A 25055-nucleotide genomic window follows, 5' to 3' on the forward strand; every position below is an offset into this window, starting at 1 on the left:
AAGTTTAATTATGATTACAATATGCCTCCTATATTTGATGATGAGAATAATAATGATAGCTACTTTGTTGAATTTGCTCCCACTACAACTAATAAAATTGATTATTCTTATGTGGAGAGTAATAATACTTTTATGCATGTGAATAAGAATGCTTTATGTGATACTTATATTGTTGAGTTTGTTCATGATGCCTCTGAAAGTTATTATGAGAGAGGAAAATATGGTTGTAGAAATTTTCATGTTACTAAAACACCTCTCTATATTCTGAAATTTTTGAAGTTACACTGGTTTTATCCTCCTATGCTTGTTACTTTGCTCATCATGAACTTGTTTATTTACAAGATTCTTATGCATAGGAAGTATGTTAGACTTAAATGTGTTTTGAATTTGCTTTTTGATGCTCTCTTTTGCTTCAACTCTTATTTCTTGGGAGTGCATCATTAAAACTGCTGAACCCATCTTAATGGCTATAAAGAAAGCACTTCTTGGGAGATAACCCATGTTTTATTTTACTACAGCACTTTTATTTTATATTTGTGTCTTGGAAGTTGTTTACTACTGTAGCAACCTCTCCTTATCTTATTTTATTGCATTGTTGTGCCAAGTAAAGTCTTTGATAGCAAGGTTCATACTAGATTTGGATTTCTGCGCAGAAACAGATTTCTTGCTGTCACGAATTTGGGCAGGGTTCTCCGTAGGTAACTCAGAAAAATCTGCCAATTTACGTGCGTGATCCTCAGATATGTACGCAACTTTCATTCAATTTGAGCATTTTCATCTGAGCAAGTCCAGTGCCTCTAAAAAATTCGTCTTTACGTACTGTTCTGTTTTGACAGATTCTGCCTTTTATTTCGCATTGCCTCTTTTGCTATGTTGGATGGACTTCTTTGTTCCATTAACTTCCAGTAGCTTTGGGCAATGTCCAGAAGTGTTAAGAATGATTGTGTCACCTCTGAATATGTGAAATTTTTGATTATGCACTAACCCTCTAATGAGTTGTTTCGAGTTTGGTGTGGAGGAAGTTTTCAAGGGTCAAGAGAGGAGGATGATATATGATCAAGAAGAGTGAAAAGTCTAAGCTTGGGGATTCCCCGGTGGTTCATCCCTGCATATTTCAAGAAGACTCAAGCGTCTAAGCTTGGGGATGCCCAAGGCATCCCCTTCTTCATCGACAACTCATTAGGTTTCTTCTCTTGAAACTATATTTTTATTCGGTCACATCTTATGTACTTTACTTGGAGCGTCTGTTTGTTTTTTTTATGTTTGAATAAGTTCATCCTTGTGTGGGAGAGAGACACGCTCTGCTGGTTCGCATGAACACATGTGTTCTTAGCTTTTAATGTTCATGGCGAAGGTTGAAACTGCTTCGTTCATTGTTATATGGTTGGAAACAGAAAATGCTGCATGTGGTAATTGGTATAATGTCTTGAATAATTTGATACTTGGCAATTGTTGTGCTCATATAGATCATGCTTAAGCTCTTGCATCATGTACCTTATACCTATTAATGAATAACTACATAGAGCTTGTTAAAATTTGGTTTGCATGATTGTTCTCTAGAGTCTAGATATTTTCTGGTTAAGGTGTTTGAACAACAAGGAAGACGATGTAAAGTCTTATAATGCTTACAATATGTTCATATGTGAGTCTTGCTGCACCGTTTTATACTTGAGTTTGCTTCAAACAACCTTGCTAGCCTAGCCTTGTATTGAGAGGAATTCTTCTCGTGCATCCAAATCCTTGAGCCAAAAACTATGCCATTTGTGTCCACCATACCTACCTACTACATGGTATTTCCTACCATTCCAAGCAAATACTTCATGTGCTACCTTTAAACAATTCAAAATCTATTATCTCTTATTTGTGTCAATGTTTTATAGCTCATGAGGAAGTATGTGGTGTTTATCTTTCGATCTTGTCATTTACTTCGGACATACTTTCACAATGGACTAGTGGCTCATCCGCTTAATTATCCAATAACTTTGCAAAAAGAGCTGGCAATGGGGTTCCCATCCCCAATTAATTAACTTTCATTAATAATTCTCTTCACATGTTTTGCTCTGATTCATCAGTAAGCAACTTAATTTTGCAAATAGACACTTCTCCATGGTATGTGAAATGTTGGAAGGCACCCGAGGATTCGGTTAGCCATGGCTTGAGAAATCAAAGGTTGGGAGGAGTGTCATCCATAAATAATGAAACTAAAATACATGTGTAAACAAAAGAGAAGAGGGATGATCTACCTTGCTGGTAGAGATAACATCCTTCATGGGAGCCGCTCTTGAAAGTCTGGTTGATAAGGTAGTTAGAGTACCCATTACCATTCGTTGACAACAACAAACACCTCTCAAAACTTTACTTTTATACTCTTTATATGATTTCAAAACTTAAAAAGCTCTAGCACATGATTTAATCCCTTCTTCCCTCTGCGAAGGGCCTTTCTTTTACTTTATGTTGAGTCAGTTTACCTACTTCCTTCTATCTTAGAAGCAAACACTTGTGTCAACTGTGTGTTACCTATTGCACTTGTTATATTGCTTTATGTTGATAACTATCCATGAGATATACATGTTACAAGTTGAAAGCAATTGCTGAAACTTAATCATCCTTTGTGTTGCTTCAATGCCTTCTACTTTGAATCTATTGCTTTATGAGTTAACTCTTATGCAAGTCTTATTGATGCTTGTCTTGGAAGTACTATTCATGAAAAGTCTTTGCTATATGATTCAGTTGTTTAATCATCATCTTTACCATTGCTTTGAATCGCTGCATTCATCTATAATGTTGATCAAGATTATGTTGGTAGCATGTCACTTAAGAAATTATCATTGTTATCGTTTACCTACTCGAGGGCGAGTAGGAACTAAGCTTGGGGATGCTTGATACGTCACAAACGTATCTATAATTTCTTATGTTCCATGCTAGTTTTATGACATTACCTACATGTTTTGTTCACACTTTATATCGTTTTGATGCATTTTCCGGAACTAACCTATTGACGAGATGCCGAAGTGCCAGTTCCTGTTTTCTGCTGTTTTTGGTTTCAGAAATCCTAGTAAGAAAATATTCTCGGAATCGGACGAAATCAATGCCCAGCATCCTATTTTTCCACGAAGCTTCCAGAACACCCGAGAGCCAGCAGAGGGGGGCCACAGGGCCACCGGATGACGGGGTGGCGCGGCTCGGGCCTGGGCCGCGCCCCCCTATTGTGTCACCGCCTCGTCAGCCCTCCGACTCCGCCTCTTCGCCTATTTAAGCATCCTCGACCTAAAACCTCGATACGAAAAAGCCACGGTACGAGAAACCTTCCAGAGCCGCCGCCATCGCGAAGCCAAGATCTGGGGGACAGGAGTCTCTGTTCCGGCACGCCGCCGGGATGGGGAAGTGCCCCCGGAAGGCTTCTCCATCGACACCACCGCCATCTCCATTGCCATCGCTGTCTCCCATGATGAGGAGGGAGTATTTCTCCCCCGAGGCTGAGGGCTCTACCGTAGCTATGTGGTTCATCTCTCTCTCCCATGTGATCTTTATGTGATCATGAGCTTTGTGATCTAGTTGAATATCATCTATGTGCTACTCTAGTGATGTTATTAAAGTAGTCTATTCCTCCTTCATGATGTAATGTGGACGGTGTGTGCATCATGTAGTACTTGGCGTAGGTTATGATTGTGATCTCTTGTAGATTGTGAAGTTAACTATTACTATGATGGTATTGATGTGATATATTCCCCCTTTCATAGCTAATGTTGACAGGCGCATGCTATGTTAGTACTCGGTGTAATTGCGTTGGTCTATCATGCACTCTAAGGTTATTTAAATATGAACATCGAATGTTGTGGAGCTTGTTAACTCCGGCATTGAGGTGCTCTTGTAGCCCTACACAATTAATGGTGTTTGTCATCCAACAAGAGAGTGTAGAGTGGTTTTATTATGTGATCAATGTTGAGAGTGTCCACTAGTGAAAGTATGATCCCTAGGCCTTGTTTCAAATACTGCAATCATCGCTTGTTTACTGTTTTACTGCATCTTTACTTCCTGCAATATTACTACCATCAACTGCATGCCAGCAAACACTTTTCTGGTGCCGTTACTACTGCTCATATTCATTCATACCACTTGTATTTCACTATCTCTTCGCCGAACTAGTGCACCTATACATCTGACAAGTGTATTAGGTGTGTTGGGGACACAAGAGACTTCTTGTATCGTGATTGCGGTGGTTGCTTGAGAGGGATATCTTTGACCTCTTCCTCCCTGAGTTCGATAAACCTTGGGTGATCCACTTAAGGGAAACTTGCTGTTCTTCTACAAACCTCTGCTCTTGGAGGCCCAACACTGTCTACAAGAATAGAAGCACCCGTAGACATCAGCTGCCATCTGGGCCCTACATCCCTGGGCGGTGAGGATATGCGTTGACTCGGCCGGCGAACCCGAGAATTCGAGATGCACCATGTCCCGGGCCACCATAGGAGACGTTTTGGCCGTTTTCGTCGGGTTAGGTGGCCTCAAAAACGAGAAAAAAAAGTTTTGACATGCACAACAGAGAGACCAAAAATCGTCGGCCATGGTGCACCAGCAACCACGGCGCGACTTCAACTTTGTCGGCCATGGCAACTTTTCTTGTAGTGAGTTTAAGACATGGAAAAGATAAGTTAGGAATAGTTTCTCCATTTTATTGCTACTTGATTTCCAATTGAATAGATGTTCATATGTTATGGCAAAGAATATCATATTATGATCTTTTATAAGATCAAGCAATTGATCATTGATTAATGTGTTGTTGTGTTAGTTTTAGTTTTATTTGATCTAACCCCTTAGATCAAATCATCTCTACCCAAAACAAGGTTTTAGCAAAGGTCACATTGAGGTTTATAGCACTTGACTTGATGATCTACGTCAACTCCACCAAGGTCAAGTGAACTTCAGTTACCGTGACATGTTTTACTTGAAAGCGCGAAAATTCCCTGGATTTTCTATGCATGAATGCAATGCACACATCAGTTTCCTCTATTTTTGTAACCCCAAATCCTGGGATATTACAGTCTCTCCCCCTTAAACTAAACTTCGTCCTCGAAGTTTGAACTCTCTCACGTTTCAGAGTGTGGATCTGACTTATCCAGACTACATCTTTTCTCAAACACCGTGGAGATCTCACTGGATATATTTGAGTATATCCCTAGTCCATATTCTTCCTGGAATCCAATAATGTCTGTCATTTAACAACTATTACTTCCTTCACTTCCATGATCTCCTCCAATATTATAAGCTTGTTTCCTTTCTCTTTTGAAGGTTCAGTGATTGAAACTTCTTCTGGTGCTGATAGTCTTAACTGAGGACTAATGTGATAACATTCTCCTAATTGGTTATCCAAAAAACTTGGTTCTACAATATTTGTTAAAGGAAGGTTCTGTTTCCCATTACCAGCTAAAACTACCGTAATGGTACTTAGTAAGGTATTTACCATTGGAATGTTCTTGATGGTTTATTTCCCCAAGAATGGAATAGACTCACTTAATCCATCCAATCATGGATTATAGTTGATACCTATAACTATTTTGGTTCTTTTAGGTTCCATGAAAGGAATCTTTCAATTAGTCTTTAGTTATGGTATGGTCAAACTCCTTCGGTCTTTAGCCTTTTTGAGATTTATTTGGTCTCCTATATTTCCTTCATCCAACTTCGTTATCCTTGACTTACTTGAGCTTTCATACTTCCGAGTAGATGTTACTTGATGTCTACGCACGCTTCTATTCCTGTAGACAGTGTTGGGCCTCCAAGAGCAGAGGTTTGTAGAACAGCAGCAAGTTTCCCTTAAGTGGATCACCCAAGGTTTATCGAACTCAGGGAGGTAGAGGTCAAATATATCCCTCTCAAGCAACCCTGCAATTAAGATACAAGAAGTCTCTTGTGTCCCCAACACACCTAATACACTTGTCAGATGTATAGGTGCACTAGTTCGGCGAAGAGATAGTGGAATACAAGTAACATGGATGATTATAAGTAGTAATTGCAATCTGAAATAAAAATGGCAGCAAGCGAACATGTAACAGAACTTGTTGGAAACGGTGTTTCAGTGCTTAGAAACAAGGCCTAGGGATCCTACTTTCACTAGTGGCCACTCTCAACATTGCAATCATAATTGAATATAATATAAGCACTTCATCATACTACTCTCCTGTTGGATAAAGAACTCAAATTCACTAGGCAAGTGTGCAAAAGCACACCTCAAAGGCGTATTCCCAAGTACTAATAAACACCCCACACTGTCACCGTGAGCATTCATAGGAGGTACTAACACACCACAATTCATAAGGGAGTTACACAGGGCGCACACACTGTCACCATTACACCGAGGTTACAGTAACTCCAAAGTTCACATAATAAAACACTTGAAAAGCATATGACATCTAGATGAACAAATAAGTGCTACTCTCAAACACTCTCTTGTTAGATAACAAACACCATTCATTGTGTAGGGCTACAAGAGCACACCTCAAGCCGGAGTAAACAAGCTCCACAACATCCGGAGTTCATATTAAAGTAACCTCTAGAGTGCATAATAGACAAGAGTAACATCTACATATTCATAAAAATCACACCATGGGAGAGAGATGAACCACATAGCTACCGGTAGAGCCCTCAGCCTCGGGGGAGAACTACTCCCTCCTCATCATGGGAGACAGCAATGGCGATGAAGATGACGGTGGTGTTGATGGAGATGACTCCGGGGGCAATTCCCCGTCCCGGCGGTGTGCCGGAACAGAGACTTCTGTCCGCCGAAACGGAGTTTCGCGATGGCGGCGGCGCCCCTGGAGTCTTTCTGGAGTATCATCGATTGATTGAGGGTTTTCGCGCCGCGAGGGATTATATAGGCGAAAGGGCAGCATCGGTGGAGTCCGGAGGGGCCCACACCATAGGGTGGGGCGGCCCCCCTCCTGGCCGCGCCGGCTGATGGGGAGGAGGCCCTGGGCCTCCTCTGGCCTGGCCCTTTGGCTTCGTGAGTCTTCTGGCGGAATAGAATTTCTGTGATTTTTTTGGATTTTTCCGAGCACTTTGGTTTTTGGGCCTTTTCTGCAATAAACAGACATAATAAACAGAAACTGGCACTGTGGCATCATGTTAATAGGTTAGTCCGGCCAATAAATGCCATAATATGATATAAAGTGCATATAAAACATGTAGATACTGTCATAAAACTAGCATGGAACATAAGAAATTATAGATACGTTTGAGACGTATCAAGCATCCCCAAGCTTAGTTCCTACTCGCCCTCGAGTAGGTAAACGATAACAAGGATATATTCTTAAGTGACATTCTACCAACATTATCTTGATCAATACTATTGTAAAGCATATGAGATGAATAAAGTGACTCAAGGCAATGATCTATAGCTTTCTAACAAATAGATAACATATAGCAAAACTTTTCATGAATAGTACTTTCAAGACAAGCATAAAAAAGTCTTGCATAAGAGTTAACTCATAAAGAAGCAAATTATTAATAAGAGGTTTGAAGCAACACAAAGGATGATTAAGTTTTAGCAATTGCTTTCAACTTGTAACATGTATATCTCATGGATAGTTGTCAACATAAAGCAATATAACAAGTGCAATAAGTAAACATGTAAGAATCAATGCACACAGTTGACACAAGTGTTTGCTTCTAAGATAGAAAGAAGTAGGTAAACTGACTCAACATAAAGTAAAAGAAAGGCCCTTCGCGAGAGGAAGCAGGGATTACTCATGTGCTAGAGCTTTTTATTTTGAAATCATGGAAACAATTGTGTCAACGGTAGTAATAATTCATATGTGTTATGCATAAAACCTCCTATAAGTTGCAAGCCTCATGCATCGAATACCAATAGTGCCCGCACCTTGTCCTAATTAGCTCGGATTTCCATGGATTATCATTGCATTACATATGTTTCAACCAAGTGTCACAAAGGGGTACCTCTATGCCACCTGTACAAAGGTCCAAGGGATAGATCGCATTTGATTTCTCAGTTTTGATAGATCTCAACTTGAGGACATCCATACCGGGACAACATAGAAAACAGATAATGGACTCCTCTTTTTAATGCTTTAAGCATTCAACAAAAAATAATATTCTCATAAGAGATTCTGAGGATTGATGTCCAAGCTGAAACTTCAACCATGATACATGGCTTTGGTTGGCGGCCCAATGTTCTTCTCTAACAATATGCATACTCAAACCATTTAATCATGACAAATCACCCTTACTTCAGACAAGACGAACATGCATAGCAACTCACATGATATTCAACAAAGGTGTAAAAAGTTGATGGCGTCCCCAGAAACATGGTTACCGCTCAACAAGCAACTTTTAAGAAATAAGATACATAAGCGACATATTCAATACCACAATAGTTTTTAAGCTATTTTCCCATGAGCTATGTATTGCAAAGACAAGGAATGAAATTTTTAAAGGTAGCACACAAGCAATTTACTTTGGAATGGCAGAGAAATACCACATATAGGTAGTTATGGTGGACACAAATGGCATAGGTTTTGGCTCAAGGTTTTTGGATGCACGAGAAGCATTTCCTCTCAGTACAAGGCTTTGGCTAGCAAGGTTGTTTGAAGCAAACACAAGTATGAACCGGTACAACAAAACTTACATAAGAACATATTGCAAGCATTATAAGACTCTACACTGTCTTCCTTGTTGCTCAAACACTTTTACCCGAAAATATCTAGACCTTAGAGAGATCAATCATGCAATCCAAATTTCAACAAACTCTACAGTAGTTCTCCACTAATAGGTTTAAACTACATGATGCAAGAGCTTAAACATGATCTACTTGAGAGCTCAAAACAATTGCTAAGTATCAAATTATTCAAGACAATACACCAATTACCACATGAAGCATTTTCTGTTTCCAACCAAATAGCAATAAATGAAGCGACTTTCAACTTTCGCCATGAACATTAAAAGCGAAGAACACAAGTGTTCAATATGAAAAAGCGGAGCGTGTCTCTCTCCCACACAAGCATGATAGGATCCGATTTATTCATAGAATGAAAATAACAAAACGAAAATAAAAGCACACAGACGCTCCAAGTAAAGCACATAAGATGTGACAGAATAAAAATATAGTTTCACTAGAGGTGACCTGATAAGTTGTTGATGAAAAAGGGGATGCCTTGGGCATCCCCAAGCTTAGACGCTTAAGTCTTCTTGAAATATGCAGGGATGAACCACGGGGGCATCCCCAAGCTTAGACTTTTTACTCTTCTTGATCATATCATATCATCCTCCTCTCTTGATCCTTGAAAACTTCCGCCACACCAAACTTCTCATAAACTTCATTAGAGGGTTAGTGCATAATCAAAAATTCACATGTTCAGCAAGGACACAATCATTCTTAACAGTTCTGGACATTACCCAAGGTTACTGAAAGTTAATGGAACAAAGAAATCCACTTAACACAGTAAAAGAGGCAATGCGAAATAAAACGCAGAATCTGTCAAAACAGAACAATCCATAAAGACGAATTTTTTCGAGGCACTTAACTTGCTCAGATCAGAAAAATCAAAACTAATTAAAGTTGCGTACGTATCTGAGGAACACGCATGAATTTTTGCAGAATTTTTAGGTTCCCCTACAGAGAGATCTACTCAAATTCGTGACAGCTAAAAATCTGTTTCTGCGCAGAAATCCAAATCCAATATCAACTTTCTATTAGAGACTTTACTTGGCACAACAATGCAATAAAATAAAGATAAGGAGAGGTTGCTACAGTAGTAACAACTTCCAAGACGCAACAAAACAGTAGCAAAATAAAAACATGGGTTATCTCCCAAGAAGTGCTTTTTTTATAGCCATTAAGATGGGCTCAGTAATTTTAATGATGCTCGCGCAAGAAATAAGAGTCGAAGCAAAAGAGACATCAAAAGCAAGTATGAAAAACTTTTAAGTCTAACCCACTTCCTATGAAAAGGAATCTTGTAAGTAAACAAGTCATGTAAGCATAACGCAACAAGCATAGAAAGGCAACACAAGCGCAACTTCAAGATTCTCAACATAAAGAGGGGAAACTTAATATTATTAAGATGCATATAACCATGTTTCCCTCTCTCATAATAACTTTCAATAGCATCATGAACAAACTTAACAATATAACTATCACATAAAGCATTCTTATTCACATGCATAAAAGTATCATTACTCTCCACATAAGCATAATCAATTTTATTAGTAATAGTGGGAGTAAAACTATCACAACCATCATTGTAATTATCATAAATTGCAGGCATGGTATAATCATAATAAACTTTATCCTCCATAGTAGGTGGCACCAAAATACCACTATCATTATAATCATCATAAATGGGAGGCAAAGTATCATCAAAGTAAATTTTCTCCTCCATGCTTGGGGGACTAAAAATATCATGCTCCTCAAAACCAGCTTCCCCAAGCTTAGAATTTTCCATAGCATTAGCAACAATGGTGTTCCAAGCATTCATAATAATAACATTGCCATTAGCATGCATATAAAGTTCCATAGGTTTTTTAATTTTCTCTTCAAACACCTCATGTCCTAACTCAAGATAAAGTTCATAAAGATCTCTAATTTTGTTGTTGTTTTCCATTAAGCCTAACTAGTGAAAATAAAAACAAGAAACAAAAAGATATAATTGCAGGATCTAAAGGAAATAGCTTCGAGCACTCACACACCGGCAACAGTGCTAGGAAATAGCTTAGTAGTCGGAGGATGTGAATACCTTTTACCTTACCTCCCCGGCAACGGCGCCAGAAAATAGCTTCATGTCTACGCACGCTTCTATTCCTATAGACAGTGTTGGGCCTCCAAGAGCAGAGGTTTGTAGAACAGCAGCAAGTTTCCCTTAAGTGGATCACCCAAGGTTTATCGAACTCAGGGAGGTAGAGGTCAAAGATATCCCTCTCAAGCAACCCCTGCAATTAAGATACAAGAAGTCTCTTGTGTCCCCAACACACCTAATACACTTGTCGGATGTATAGGTGCACTAGTTCGGCGAAGAGATAGTGAAATACAAGTAATATGGATGATTATAAGTAGTAATTGCAATCTGAAATAAAAATGGCAGCAAGCGAACATGTAACAGAACTTGTTGGAAACGGTGTTTCAGTGCTTAGAAACAAGGCCTAGGGATCCTACTTTCACTAGTGGCCACTCTCAACATTGCAATCATAATTGAATACAAATATAAGCACTTCATCATACTACTCTCCTGTTGGATAAAGAACTCAAATTCATTGGGCAAGTGTGCAAAAGCACACCTCAAAGGCGTATTCCCAAGTACTAATAAACACCCCACACTCGTCACCGTGAGCATTCATAGGAGGTACTAACACACCACAATTCATAAGGGAGTTACACACGGGGCACACACTGTCACCATTACACCGAGGTCACAGTAACTCCAAAGTTCACATAATAAAACACTTGAATAGCATATGACATCTAGATTGCAAAGCCTACGATCACATAGATGAACAAATAAGTGCTACTCTCAAACACTCTCTTGTTGGATAACAAACACCATTCATTGTGTAGGGCTACAAGAGCACACCTCAAGCCGGAGTAAACAAGCTCCACAACATCCGGAGGGTCATATTAAAGTAACCTCTAGAGTGCATAATAGACAAGAGTAACATCTACATATTGATAAAGATCACACCATGGGAGAGAGAGATGAACCACATAGCTACCGGTAGCGCCCTCAGCCTCGGGGGAGAACTACTCCCTCCTCATCATGGGAGACAGCAATGGCGATGAAGATGGCGGTGGTGTTGATGGAGATGACTCCGGGGGCAATTCCCCGTCCCGGCGGCGTGCCGGAACAGAGACTTCTGTCCCCCGAAACGGAGTTTCGCGATGGCAGCGGCGCCCCTGGAGTCTTTCTGGAGTATCGTCGATTGATTGAGGGTTTTTGCGTCGCGAGGGATTATATAGGCGAAAGGGCAGCGTCGGTGGAGTCCCGAGGGGCCCACACCATAGGGTGGGGCGGCCCCCCTCCTGGCCGCGCCGGCTGATGGGGAGGAGGCCCTGGGCCTCCTCTGGCCTGGCCCTTCTGGATCCGTGAGTCTTCTGGCGGAATAGAATTTCTGTGATTTTTCTGGATTTTTTCGAGCACTTTGGTTTTTGGGCCTTTTCTGGAATAAACAGACATAATAAACAGAAACTGGCACTGTGGCATCTTGTTAATAGGTTAGTCCAATAAATGCCATAATATGATATAAAGTGCATATAAAACATGTAGATATTGTCATAAAACTAGCATGGAACACAAGAAATTATAGATACGTTTGAGACGTATCATTACTCACTTGCTCAAGTTATAGTCTAATTCTTACTTCCTCGAGATATGAACCTCGGCTTCTGGTCTGACATCCTTCTGAAAGTAGTGTTCAACACTCTTATGAAAATAAGATCGAACTTCCTCTCAGTTCAGACCTTCTTCTTTCTTGCTCAGATTATTGAGTCCTGGTACATCCAACTCAATCTTTACTCTCCCCCTTGGAGTTTTCTTATGGTCTTCAACTCCTTTTCTTCCAAACATTGGACTCATGATTAGAATATTGGTCTAGGTCTAGCTTTTGGTTTGTACTCTTCTATGGTCTCGCGAAGAATATTTGTGGTGTATCCACACAATTGTGGATATCCGACGTGAATCCATCGACTAAATGATTATAGGTCTTAGTTATTTGGCTGACAAGATTGTATTTGTTCACAACTTCTTGTTACAAGTATTCCAACTATGGACTACTTGATACCAAAAAACTATGGCTATTTGATAACCAAAAGTGGACTCTATTATGGTTTCTAATCAACTGGGCAAGACATATTCTACTTTATCTCCCAGTATTGATCCTATACCAACTGCGATCTTCTTATATCCGTTCTGGTTTCACATGTCATTTTCCTTCTTTCAGGGTTTATTTTGCAAGAAAACCACTAGCTAACACTATAAATATAGTATCCTCAGTGATTTCCCATGCATTCCCTCTTCCATAATGACTATGGTTCTACTACTACTTCATAATCACCATATTTCTCACATTCATGCTTCTTTTGTACTAAAGTACTCCTCTGTTGAGGTTAAGCATGAGTTTTGATTGGTACTTCCTTCTGAGTATTGTGGTTGCTTCCCACAACTTTGCTTCCTTTTTCTGATGAACCTTCATCTTGTCTTAAAAATCTTCACAATTCGTCACTTCCTCACACGATTACCATTACCCTGTAGATCTATAGCATCAAGTAAGAACTTGATATTGCAACATGCATTTGCATATCAAAGTCGAACTTCATGTATGGATCTAGTCAATCAATGAAAATCCAATAAAATCCAAGAATATTCAGATTTGTGCATATAATACACACCATCACAAGCCTGAATATAATAGTTGAGTAAGACATCTCTAAACATCAAGCTCTGATGTGCAGTATATAACACCACATAAGATAGGTTTATATCGTGATACTTAGCACGTATATATGGCATACTACTATTTGTCTTGACCTTTACCTGAATTGCACAATTGCAATGAGATAAACTTGAAATGAATTGGTCTAGGATAGTTAAGATTGACTTAACTTCCTTTGGAAGTACTAACTTAGCTTCTATTTTGTTGAGGACTACCTCACATAATATCTCTAGATTCTAACATAGCTACTCTAAACTCATAACTATTAGAGCATAGCTCCTATACTTCCAAGTGTTTCTACCATAAGACTATGGTCCTGATGTGCTTGGCACACATTCCATGGTTTCGGAACGCAAATCTTGCAGTATTTGTTGAACACCTGACTTCTGATTGTACTCCTCCTAAATATTTATGATGTTCTAGTCCATCACATAATGATTCCGATGTGAATCATATGTGATTACTATCTCTACCATGTAAGTAGACATATATTATTCCTATCACTCTTCCTTATTTCCCATGATTGACTCATCATGGTCTATACTACCTCATATAGCTTGTATTTATCACTTACTATCAGTTGTTTCACAAGTTTGGATAAATTTTACTTACTCATTACTTGTCTTGGTATACATCTTCCAATAGGATATCTTTCTTATGGTTGTATCCTCTCTTTGGACTACTATGTATTGTATACCAACTATGGTCTTACTCATCTATTGTTCTAAGGACTTAATGTTGTGCTACATACTTGGGATTAGCTAACTAACTTCAGCTAGGAAAGATAGGTAAGAAAGGTTGACTCAAGTGTGTCAGAATTATTCTCAAGTGAATATCCATATCAAGTCATAAAAATAATTTGGTTTAGCTAAGACAACTTCCTATAGACACTACAAACCTATAGGTATCCATTAAAGGGTTCTAATCCTAGGGTCAAAGCATTTGCTCTGATACCAGCTGTGGTGACCCAGCATACCACTGCATGGTGTAGTATGCAAGTCGTTGACATAACACCAATGAAACACCGTTCCACTAGTATTACATCCCTCAGAGTGGTACAACAGAAACATGTGCGGGTCCAAGGCATGTCTATAGAATTACAACACCGACTCTTTACAGAAGATCAACACAGCCTCCTACTTTACAATGAGGTAAAACTGCAAATAAACTCCAGAAGAATGACTCGTAGTCTAATCTTATCACAAATTCTATCTATGGAGAATTTGACTAGCTAAAGTGGCTATGACTGGGTTCTAGCTAAATAGGAGCTACGTTTAGGGAGCTAGTTTCCTTCTATTGCTAATCTCGGTTTTCTCCTTGTTGGATGTGGTACTTGACTCTTCTGACAGGGTCATGTCCCTTGAAGTAGTTGTTGACTCCTTGGCCTTCGAGTTGCACTGTAGATCCTCCTTCGATGCCTCCATATCTAAGCATGGGATTTAAGGTGGGATGAGTACGAGCGTACTCAACAAGTTCATTATAGGAAAGAGGTTTTTAATGCACTAGCTACAACCATGGACCAGAAAGTCCAAGTCAATGCAGGTTTTTGTAATCATTTCTTCAAAAGGTTGCTTTTATTCTGAAGATCTATGTCCGTCAGCCTTCACTGGGTGTCTAGAACTTCATGGAGTTCCTTTCCGGCCGCGTTGGCAGTTCCATAACCCGGAATAGGGAGTGACAGGTCACGATTTGTTACACTCTGCAGAGGTGTGTTGCTTTACCCATAAGAGATCTTAACGTTGTTGCACAACCGAGTCGCGTGCTCGTCCATACTCCCTTGGTATGGGGCCAGGTATAAGGTCCTAGCCAATCATTATGTTCCTCCGCGACCCCGAACACCCACCCTTTGTTGCAATTCTGACCTTGGGTCCTTGCCGGTCAGCGTACCCCTTGGATACCTTCCGACCTCGACAACTATCAGGTTCTCGACCATGATACCTTCGCCGGTCGTTGCAACCCATCATAGACCGCATTACCGTGTGGACTTAGGGCTCCCCAACCACTCTGGTTGTCCATCGGGATTCAACTGACTACGGTAAGCGCATCTGTTGATGAACGAGAGGAAGAAACACAACTGCTACTCCGTCCCACTCCAGATCTTATGTTTAACACGGGTCTTACGGCACAAGAATCACTGGACGACATTTGTTGTTAATCCTAGATGGATACAAACCCATTGCAATGGAACCTCCACCATACTCATACCATGGTTCCATTTCCCACCACATAGTCATATTCATAGTTATGAAAGTATCATTTTGTTTTTCATGCAAGAGTGAGAAGTATAGTACTTTGCAAGTAATTTGGTAAAAATACTTGATGCGTGTAGTTGACACGTCCGTTGGGAACCCCAAGAGGAAGGTGTGATGAGCACAGTAGCAAGTTTCCCTCAGTAAGAAACCAAGGTTTAATCGAACCAGTAGGAGTCAAGAAGCACATTGAAGGTTGATGGCGGAGGAGTGTAGTGCGGCGCAACACCAGGGATTCCGGCGCCAACGTGGAACCTGCACAACACAATCACAGAACTTTGCCCCAATGTAACAGCGAGGTTGTCAATCTCATCGGCTTGCTGTAAACAAAGGATTAGATGTATAGTGTGGATGATGATGTTTGTTTGCGAAGGACAGTAAAGAACAATTGCAGTAGATTGTATTTCAGATGTAAAGAATAGGACCGGGGTCCACAGTTCACTAGAGGTGTCTCTCCCATAAGATAAATAGCATGTTGGGTGAACAAATTACAGTCGGGCAATTGACAAATAGAGAGGGCATGACAATGCACATACATGATATGATAAATATAGTGAGATTTAATTGGGCATTACGACAAAGTACATAGACCGCTATCCAGCATGCATCTATGCCTAAAAAGTCCACCTTCAGGTTATCATCCGAACCCCTTCCAGTATTAAGTTGCAAACAACAGACAATTGCATTAAGTATGGTGCGTAATGTAATCAATAACTACATCCTCGGACATAGCATCAATGTTTTATCCCTAGTGGCAACAAGCACATCCACAACCGTAGAACTTTCGTCCACCGTCCCGCATTTAATGGAGGCATGAACCCACTATCGAGCATAAATACTCCCTCTTGGAGTTAAGAGTAAAAACTTGGCCAGAGCCTCTACTAATAACGGAGAGCATGCAAGATCATAAACAACACATAGGTAATAGATTGATAATCATCATAACATAGTATTCTCTATCCATCGGATCTCGACAAACACAACATATAGCATTACAGATAGATGATCTTGATCATGTTAGGCAGCTCACAAGATCCAACAATGAAGCACATAAGGAGAAGACGACCATCTAGCTACTGCTATGGACCCATAGTCCGGGGGTGAACTACTCACTCATCACTCCGGAGGCGACCATGGCGGTGAAGAGTCCTCCGGGAGATGATTCCCCTCTCCGGCAGGGTGCCGGAGGCGATCTCCTGAATCCCCGAGATGGGATTGGCGGCGGCGGCGTGTCCGGAAGGTTTTCCGTATCGTGGCTCTCGGTGCGGGGGTTTCGCGACGGAGGCTTTAAGTAGGCGAAAGGGTAGGTCGGGGGCGTCACGAGGTGGCGACACAACGGGGCCGCGCGGCCGGCGCTCGGGCCGCGCCGCCCTAGCGTGTCGTCGCCTCGTGGCCCCACTTCGTTTCCTCTTTGGTCTTCCGGAAGCTTCGTGGAAAAATAGGCCCACGGGCGTTGATTTCGTCCAATTCCGAGAATATTTCCTTACTAGGATTTCGAAACCAAAAACAGCAGAAAACAAAGAATCGGCTCTTCGGCATCTCGTTAATAGGTTAGTGCCGGAAAATGCATAAATATGACATAAAGTATGCATAAAACATGTAGATATCATCAATAATGTGGCATGGAACATAAGAAATTATCGATACGTCGGAGACGTATCAGCATCCCCAAGCTTAGTTCTCGCTCGTCCCGAGCAGGTAAACGATAACAAAGATAATTTCCGGAGTGACATGCCATCATAACCTTGATCATACTATTGTAAGCATATGTAATGAATGCAGCGATCAAAACAATGGTAATGACATGAGTAAACAAATGAATCACAAAGCAAAGACTTTTCATGAATAGTACTTTCAAGACAAGCATCAATAAGTCTTGCATAAGAGTTAACTCATAAAGCAATAAATCAAAGTAAAGGTATTGAAGCAACACAAAGGAAGATTGAGTTTCAGCGGTTGCTTTCAACTTATAACATGTATATCTCATGGATATTGTCAATGTAAAGTAATATAACAAGTGCAATATGCAAGTATGTAGGAATCAATGCACAGTTCACACAAGTGTTTGCTTCTTGAGGTGGAAAGAGATAGGTGAACTGACTCAACATAAAAGTAAAAGAAAGGCCCTTCGCAGAGGGAAGCATTGATTGCTATATTTGTGCTAGAGCTTTGGTTTTGAAAACAAGAAACAATTTTGTCAACGGTAGTAATAAAGCATATGTGTTATGTAAATTATATCTTACAAGTTGCAAGCCTCATGCATAGTGTACTAATAGTGCCCGCACCTTGTCCTAATTAGCTTGGATTACCGGGATTATCATCGCAATACACATGTTTTATCCAAGTGTCACAAAGGGGTACCTCTATGCCGCCTGTACAAAGGTCTAAGGAGAAAGCTCGCATTTGGATTTCTCGTTTTTGATTATTCTCAACTTAGACATCCATACCGGGACAACATAGACAACAGATAACGGACTCCTCTTTAATGCATAAGCATGTAGCAACAATTAATGTTCTCATATGAGATTGAGGATGTATGTCCAAAACTGAAACTTCCACCATGATTCATGGCTTTAGTTAGCGGCCCAATGTTCTTCTCTAACATTATGCATGCTCTAACCATTAAATGAGTGGTAAATCTCCCTTACTTCGGACAAGACGGACATGCATAGCAACTCACATGATATTCAACAAAGAGTAGTTGATGGCGTCCCCAGGAACATGGTTATCGCACAACAAACAACTTAATAAGAGATAAAGTGCATAAGTACATATTCAATACCACAATAGTTTTTAAGCTATTTGTCCCATGAGCTATATATTGCAAAGGTAAAGAATGGAAATTTTAAAGGTAGCACTCAAGCAATTTACTTTGGAATGGCGGAGAAATACCATGTAGTAGGTAGGTATGGTGGACACAAATGGCATAGTGGTTGGCTCAAGGATTTTGGATGCATGAGAAGTATTCCCTCTCGATACAAGGTTTAGGCTAGCAAAATTAATTGAAACAAACACAAGGATGAACCGGTGCAGCAAAACTTACATAAAAGACATATTGTAAACATTATAAGACTCTACACCATCTTCCTTGTTGTTCAAAACTCAATACTAGAAATTATCTAGACTTTAGAGAGACCAATTATGCAAACCAAATTTTAGCAAGCTCTATGTATTTCTTCATTAATAGGTGCAAAGTATATGATGCAAGAGCTTAAACATGAGCACAACAATTGCCAAGTATCAAATTATTCAAGATATTTTTAGAATTACTACATGTAGCATTTCCCGATTCCAACCATATAACAATTTAACGAAGAAGATTCAACCTTCGCCATGAATACTACGTGTAAAGCCTAAGGACATATTGTCCATATGCAACAGCGGAGCGTGTCTCTCTCCCACACAATGAATGCTAGGATCCATTTTATTCAAACAAAAACAAAAACAAAAACAAACCGACGCTCCAAGCAAAGCACATAAGATGTGATGGAATAAAAATATAGTTTCGGGGAGGAACCTGATAATGTTGTCGATGAAGAAGGGGATACCTTGGGCATCCCCAAGCTTAGACGCTTGAGTCTTCTTAAAATATGCAGGGGTGAACCACCGGGGCATCCCCAAGCTTAGAGCTTTCACTCCTCTTGATCATAGTATATCATACTCCTCTCTTGACCCTTGAAAACTTTCTTCACACCAAACTTCAAGCAAACTCATTAGAGGGTTAGTGCACAATCAAAAATTCACATGTTCAGAGGTGACACAATCATTCTTAACACTTCCGGACATTGCACAAAGCTACTGGACATTAATGGATCAAAGAAATTCATCCAACATAGCAAAAGAGGCAATGCGAAATAAAAGGCAGAATCTGTCAAAACAGAACAGTTCGTAAAGACGAATTTTAAAGTGGCACCATACTTGCTCAAATGAAAATGCCCAAATTGAATGAAAGTTGCGTACATATCTGAGGATCACTCACGTAAATTGGCATAATTTTCTGAGTTACCTACAGAGAATTAGGCCCAGATTCGTGATAGCAAAGAAATATGTTTCTGCGTAGTAATCCAAATCTAGTATGAACCTTACTATCAAAGACTTTACTTGGCACAACAATGCACAAAACTAAGATAAGGAGAGGTTGCTACAGTAGTAAACAACTTCCAAGACTCAAATATAAAATAAAGGTACTGTAGTAAAAACATGGGTTGTCTCCCATAAGCGCTTTTCTTTAACGCCTTTCGACTAGGCGCAGAAAGTGTAAATCAAGTATTATCAAGAGATGAAGCATCGACATCATAATTTGTTCTAATAATAGAATCAAAAGGTAACTTAATTCTCTTTCTAGGGAAGTGTGCCATACCTTTCTTGAGAGGAAATTGATATTTAATATTACCTTCCTTCATGTCAATGATAGCTCCAACAGTTCGAAGAAAAGCTCTTCCCAATATAATGGGACAAGATGCATTGCATTCAATATCCAAGACAACAAAATCAACGGGGACAAGGTTATTGTTAACCATAATATGAACATTATCAACTCTCCCCAAAGGTTTCTTTTTAGCATTATCAGTGAGATTAACATCCAAATAACAATTTTTCAATGGTGGCAAGTCAAGCATATCATAGACTTTCTTAGGCATAACGGAAATACTTGCACCAAGATCACATAGAGCATTACAATCAAAGTAATTGACCTTCATCTTAATGATGGGCTCCCAACCATCTTCTAACTTTCTAGGAATAGAGGTTTCAAGTTTTAGTTTCTCTTCTCTAGCTTTGATGAGAGCATTTGTAATATGTTTTGTAAAGGCCAAATTTATAGCACTAGCATTAGGACTTTTAGCAAGTTTTTGTAAGAACTTTATAACTTCAGAGATGTGGCAATCATCAAAATCCAAACCATTATGATCTACAGCAATGGGATCATCATCCCCAATGTTGGAAAAAAATTTCAGCAGTTTTATCACAGGCAGTTTCAGCAGTTTTAGCAGTTTTCGGCAGTTTTGCAGGCTTTACATCCGGAGTAGAAACATTGCCCACACCAATTATTCTACCATTGATAGTAGGAGGTGTAGCAACATGTGAATCATTATCATTACTAGTGGTGGTAATAGTCCAAACTTTAGCTACATTATTCTCTTTAGCAAGTTTTTCATTTTCTTCTCTTTCCCACCTAGCATGCAATTCAGCCATTAATCTTATATTCTCATTAATTCTAACTTGGATGGCATTTTCTGTAGTAACAATTCTATTTTCAATATCCTTGTTAGGCATAACTTTCGATTTTAAAAGATCAACATCAGAGGCAAGTCTATCAACCTTAGAAGCAAGAATATCAATTTTATCAAGCTTTTCCTCAACAGATTTGTTAAAAGCAGTTTGTGTACTAATAAATTCTTTAAGCATGGCTTCAAGACCAGGGGTACACTCCTATTATTGTTGTAAGAATTCCCATAAGAATTACCATAACCATTACCATTATTATAAGGATATGGCCTATAGTTATTACTAGAATTGTTCCGATAAGCATTGTTGTTGAAATTATTATTTTTAATGAAGTTTACATCAACATTTTCTTCTTGAGAAACCAATGAAGCTAATGGAACATTATTAGGATCAACATTAGATCTACCATTCACAATCATAGACATAATCACATCAATCTTATCACTCAAGGAGGAGGTTTCTTCGACAGAATTTACCTTCTTACCTTGTGGAGCTCTTTCCGTGTGCCATTCAGAGTAATTTATCATCATATCATCAAGAAGCTTTGTAGCCGCCCCCAAAGTGATGGACATAAAGGTACCTCCAGCAGCTGAATCCAATAGGTTCCGCGAAGAAAAATTTAGTCCTGCATAGAAGGTTTGGATGATCATCCAAGTAGTCAGTCCATGGGTTGGGCAATTCTTTACCAAAGATTTCATTCTCTCCCATGCTTGAGCAACATGTTCATTATCTAATTGCTTAAAATTCATTATGCTACTTCTCAAAGATATAATTTTAGCGGGAGGATAATATCTACCAATAAAAGCATCCTTACATTTAGTCCATGAATCAATACTATTCTTAGGCAAAGATAACAACCAATCTTTAGCTCTTCCTCTTAATGAGAAAGGAAACAATTTCAATTTTATAATATCACCATCTACATCCTTATACTTTTGCATTTGACAAAGTTCGACAAAATTATTAAGATGGGCAGCAGCATCATCAGAACTAACACCGAGAAAATTGCTCTCTCATAACAAGATTCAAGAAAGCAGGTTTAATTTCAAAGAATTCTGCTGTAGTAGCAGGTGGAGCAATAGGTGTGCATAGGAAATCATTATTATTTGTGGTTGTGAAGTCACACAACTTAGTGTTTTCGGGAGTATTCATTTTAGCAACAATAAATAAAGCAAACTAGATAAAGTAAATGCAAGTAACTAATTTTTTTGTGTTTTTGATATAGAGAGCAAGACAGTAAATAAAGTAAAACTAGCAACTAATTTTTTTGTGTTTTGTTTAAGTGCAGCAAACAAAGTAGTAAATAAAGTAAAGCAAAACAAAAACAAAGTAAAGAGATTGGATTGTGGAGACTCCCCTTGCAGCGTGTCTTGATCTCCCCGGCAACGGCGCCAGAAATTTGCTTGATGCGTGTAGTTGACACGTCCGTTGGGAACCCCAAGAGGAAGGTGTGATGAGCACAGTAGAAAGTTTCCCTCAGTAAGAAACCAAGGTTTAATCGAACCAGTAGGAGTCAAGAAGCACGTTGAAGGTTGATGGCGGAGGAGTGTAGTGCGGCGCAACACCAGGGATTCCGGCGCCAACGTGGAACCTGCACAACACAATCACGAGAACTTTGCCCCAACGTAACGGCGAGGTTGTCAATCTCACCGGCTTGCTCGTAAACAAAGGATTAGATGTATAGTGTGGATGATGATGTTTGTTTGCGAAGAACAGTAAAGAACAATTGCAGTAGATTGTATTTCAGATGTAAAGAATAGGACCGGGGTCCACAGTTCACTAGAGGTGTCTCTCCCATAAGATAAATAGCATGTTGGGTGAACAAATTACAGTCGGGCAATTGACAAATAGAGAGGGCATGACAATGCACATACATGATATGATAAATGTAGTGAGATTTAATTGGGCATTACGACAAAGTACATAGACCGCTATCCAGACATGCATCTATGCCTAAAAGTCCACCTTCAGGTTATCATCCGAACCCCTTCCAGTATTAAGTTGCAAACAACATACAATTGCATTAAGTATGGTGCGTAATGTAATCAATAACTACATCCTCGGACATAGCATCAATGTTTTATCCCTAGTGGCAACAACACATCCACAACCTTAGAACTTTCTGTCACTGTCCCAGATTTAATGGAGGCATGAACCCACTATCGAGCATAAATACTCCCTCTTGGAGTTAAGAGTAAAAACTTGGCCAGAGCCTCTACTAATAACGGAGAGCATGCAAGATCATAAACAACACATAGGTAATAGATTGATAATCATCATAACATAGTATTCTCTATCCATCGGATCCCGACAAACACAACATATAGCATTACAGATAGATGATCTTGATCATGTTAGGCAGCTCACAAGATCCAACAATGAAGCACATAAGGAGAAGACGACCATCTAGCTACTCCTATGGACCCATAATCCAGGGGTGAACTACTCACTCATCACTCCGGAGGCGACCATGGCGGTGAAGAGTCCTCCAGGAGATGATTCCCCTCTCCGGCAGGGTGCCGGAGGCGATCTCCTGAATCCGCCGAGATGGGATTGGCGGCGGCGGCGTGTCTGGAAGGTTTTCCGTATCGTGGCTCTCGGTACTGGGGGTTTCGCGACGGAGGCTTTAAGTAGGCGAAAGGGTAGGTCAGGGGGCGTCACGAGGTGGCGACACAACAGGGCCGCGCGGCCAGCGCCTGGGCCGCGCCGCCCTAGCGTGTCGTCGCCTCGTGGCCCCACTTCGTTTCCTCTTCGGTCTTCCGGAAGCTTCGTGGAAAAATAGGCCCCCGGGCGTTGATTTCGTCCAATTCCGAGAATATTTCCTTACTAGGATTTCTGAAACCAAAAACAGCAGAAAACAAGAATCGGCTCTTCGGCATCTCGTTAATAGGTTAGTGCCGGAAAATGCATAAATATGACATAAAGTATGCATAAAACATGTATATATCATCAATAATGTGGCATGGAACATAAGAAATTATCGATACGTCGGAGACGTATCAATACTCAAAGTGACATGAGCAAGCGATGAACTTTCCTTTCTTGACTGCAAGATTATGCACACAAGGTCTTCGATACGCAATTACTCCAACTTCTGAAATCGCATCATCGTCCGGTAAGGACGATGTTTAAAAGATTGGCAAGGATGCAATAATGCACAAGTATGAGATGCAATCGTTCTAAGAGTGACCTAACCCCAATGATTTAGGATTAGTGAGTTGTAATGATTAGTTCAAAGTGTGTTGCCCTTTTAGAGATGATTCGCAAACAAGGTTCTTATTAAGGTTGATTACTTGGTATTATCAACAAGTGGTACAATATATCACAACCATAACATTACTAGCACACAACAATAATATTTGATATAATCCTAACATGAAATGAATAGTTGTTGGTTTTAGTACTATATGGCATGGTTAATGATTACTTATCATATACTTTAAGAGAATAACTTTTGAAGAACATGTTCTTTAATAAAGAACAAGTATGATAATTAGGGTTGTGGATTTCTATGGTTTACTATGGTTCTGATTAGTTTCGGGAGTAAGGATTAGATGGATCACAACAAAGTTGAATTCATGAGCATCTAGAGCTTATATGGTTTTAGTGAAGCACATCTTAAACAATTAATTATACATGGTTGCTATCAAGGTTGGTATATCTTGCTGGTGATAGCTGGCTAGGGTTTATAGGTTCTATTAGGCAGATTTGAGGCTACTCTTTATTTTCTTCAAAAGAATAAGTTTTGAAGAACATAATTCTTAAGTAATAAGAAGTATTTCAATTAAGGCTGAGGTTGTCTAGGGTTTTCTATTGGATCCACTAAGTAAGGAATAATTAGTTCTTAAATAGGATGGTCCATAAATATCTAACACTAGTAGGGTTTAGTGTGTATGGTATATGATGCACAATATTGGGCATGGTTGCTATTAGGGTTCATCACAATGGTGTGATGTAAATATTGATAGTTAGTGATGGTGGCCTTGGTAATAGGAACTAAGGTTTACACTTGGTTGACCCTATTTGATCATCTGGTTTTATGTGAATAAGAACATGAAATATCAATTTGTTAGTGATAGGGTCTCTATTATTTTATGAGGACATGACATGTATTTAGTTGATATTATGGATCTATGAATGAAAAGAAAG

The sequence above is a fragment of the Lolium rigidum genome, chromosome 6, assembly GCF_022539505.1.
Source record: "Lolium rigidum isolate FL_2022 chromosome 6, APGP_CSIRO_Lrig_0.1, whole genome shotgun sequence".
Lineage (NCBI taxonomy): Eukaryota > Viridiplantae > Streptophyta > Magnoliopsida > Poales > Poaceae > Lolium > Lolium rigidum.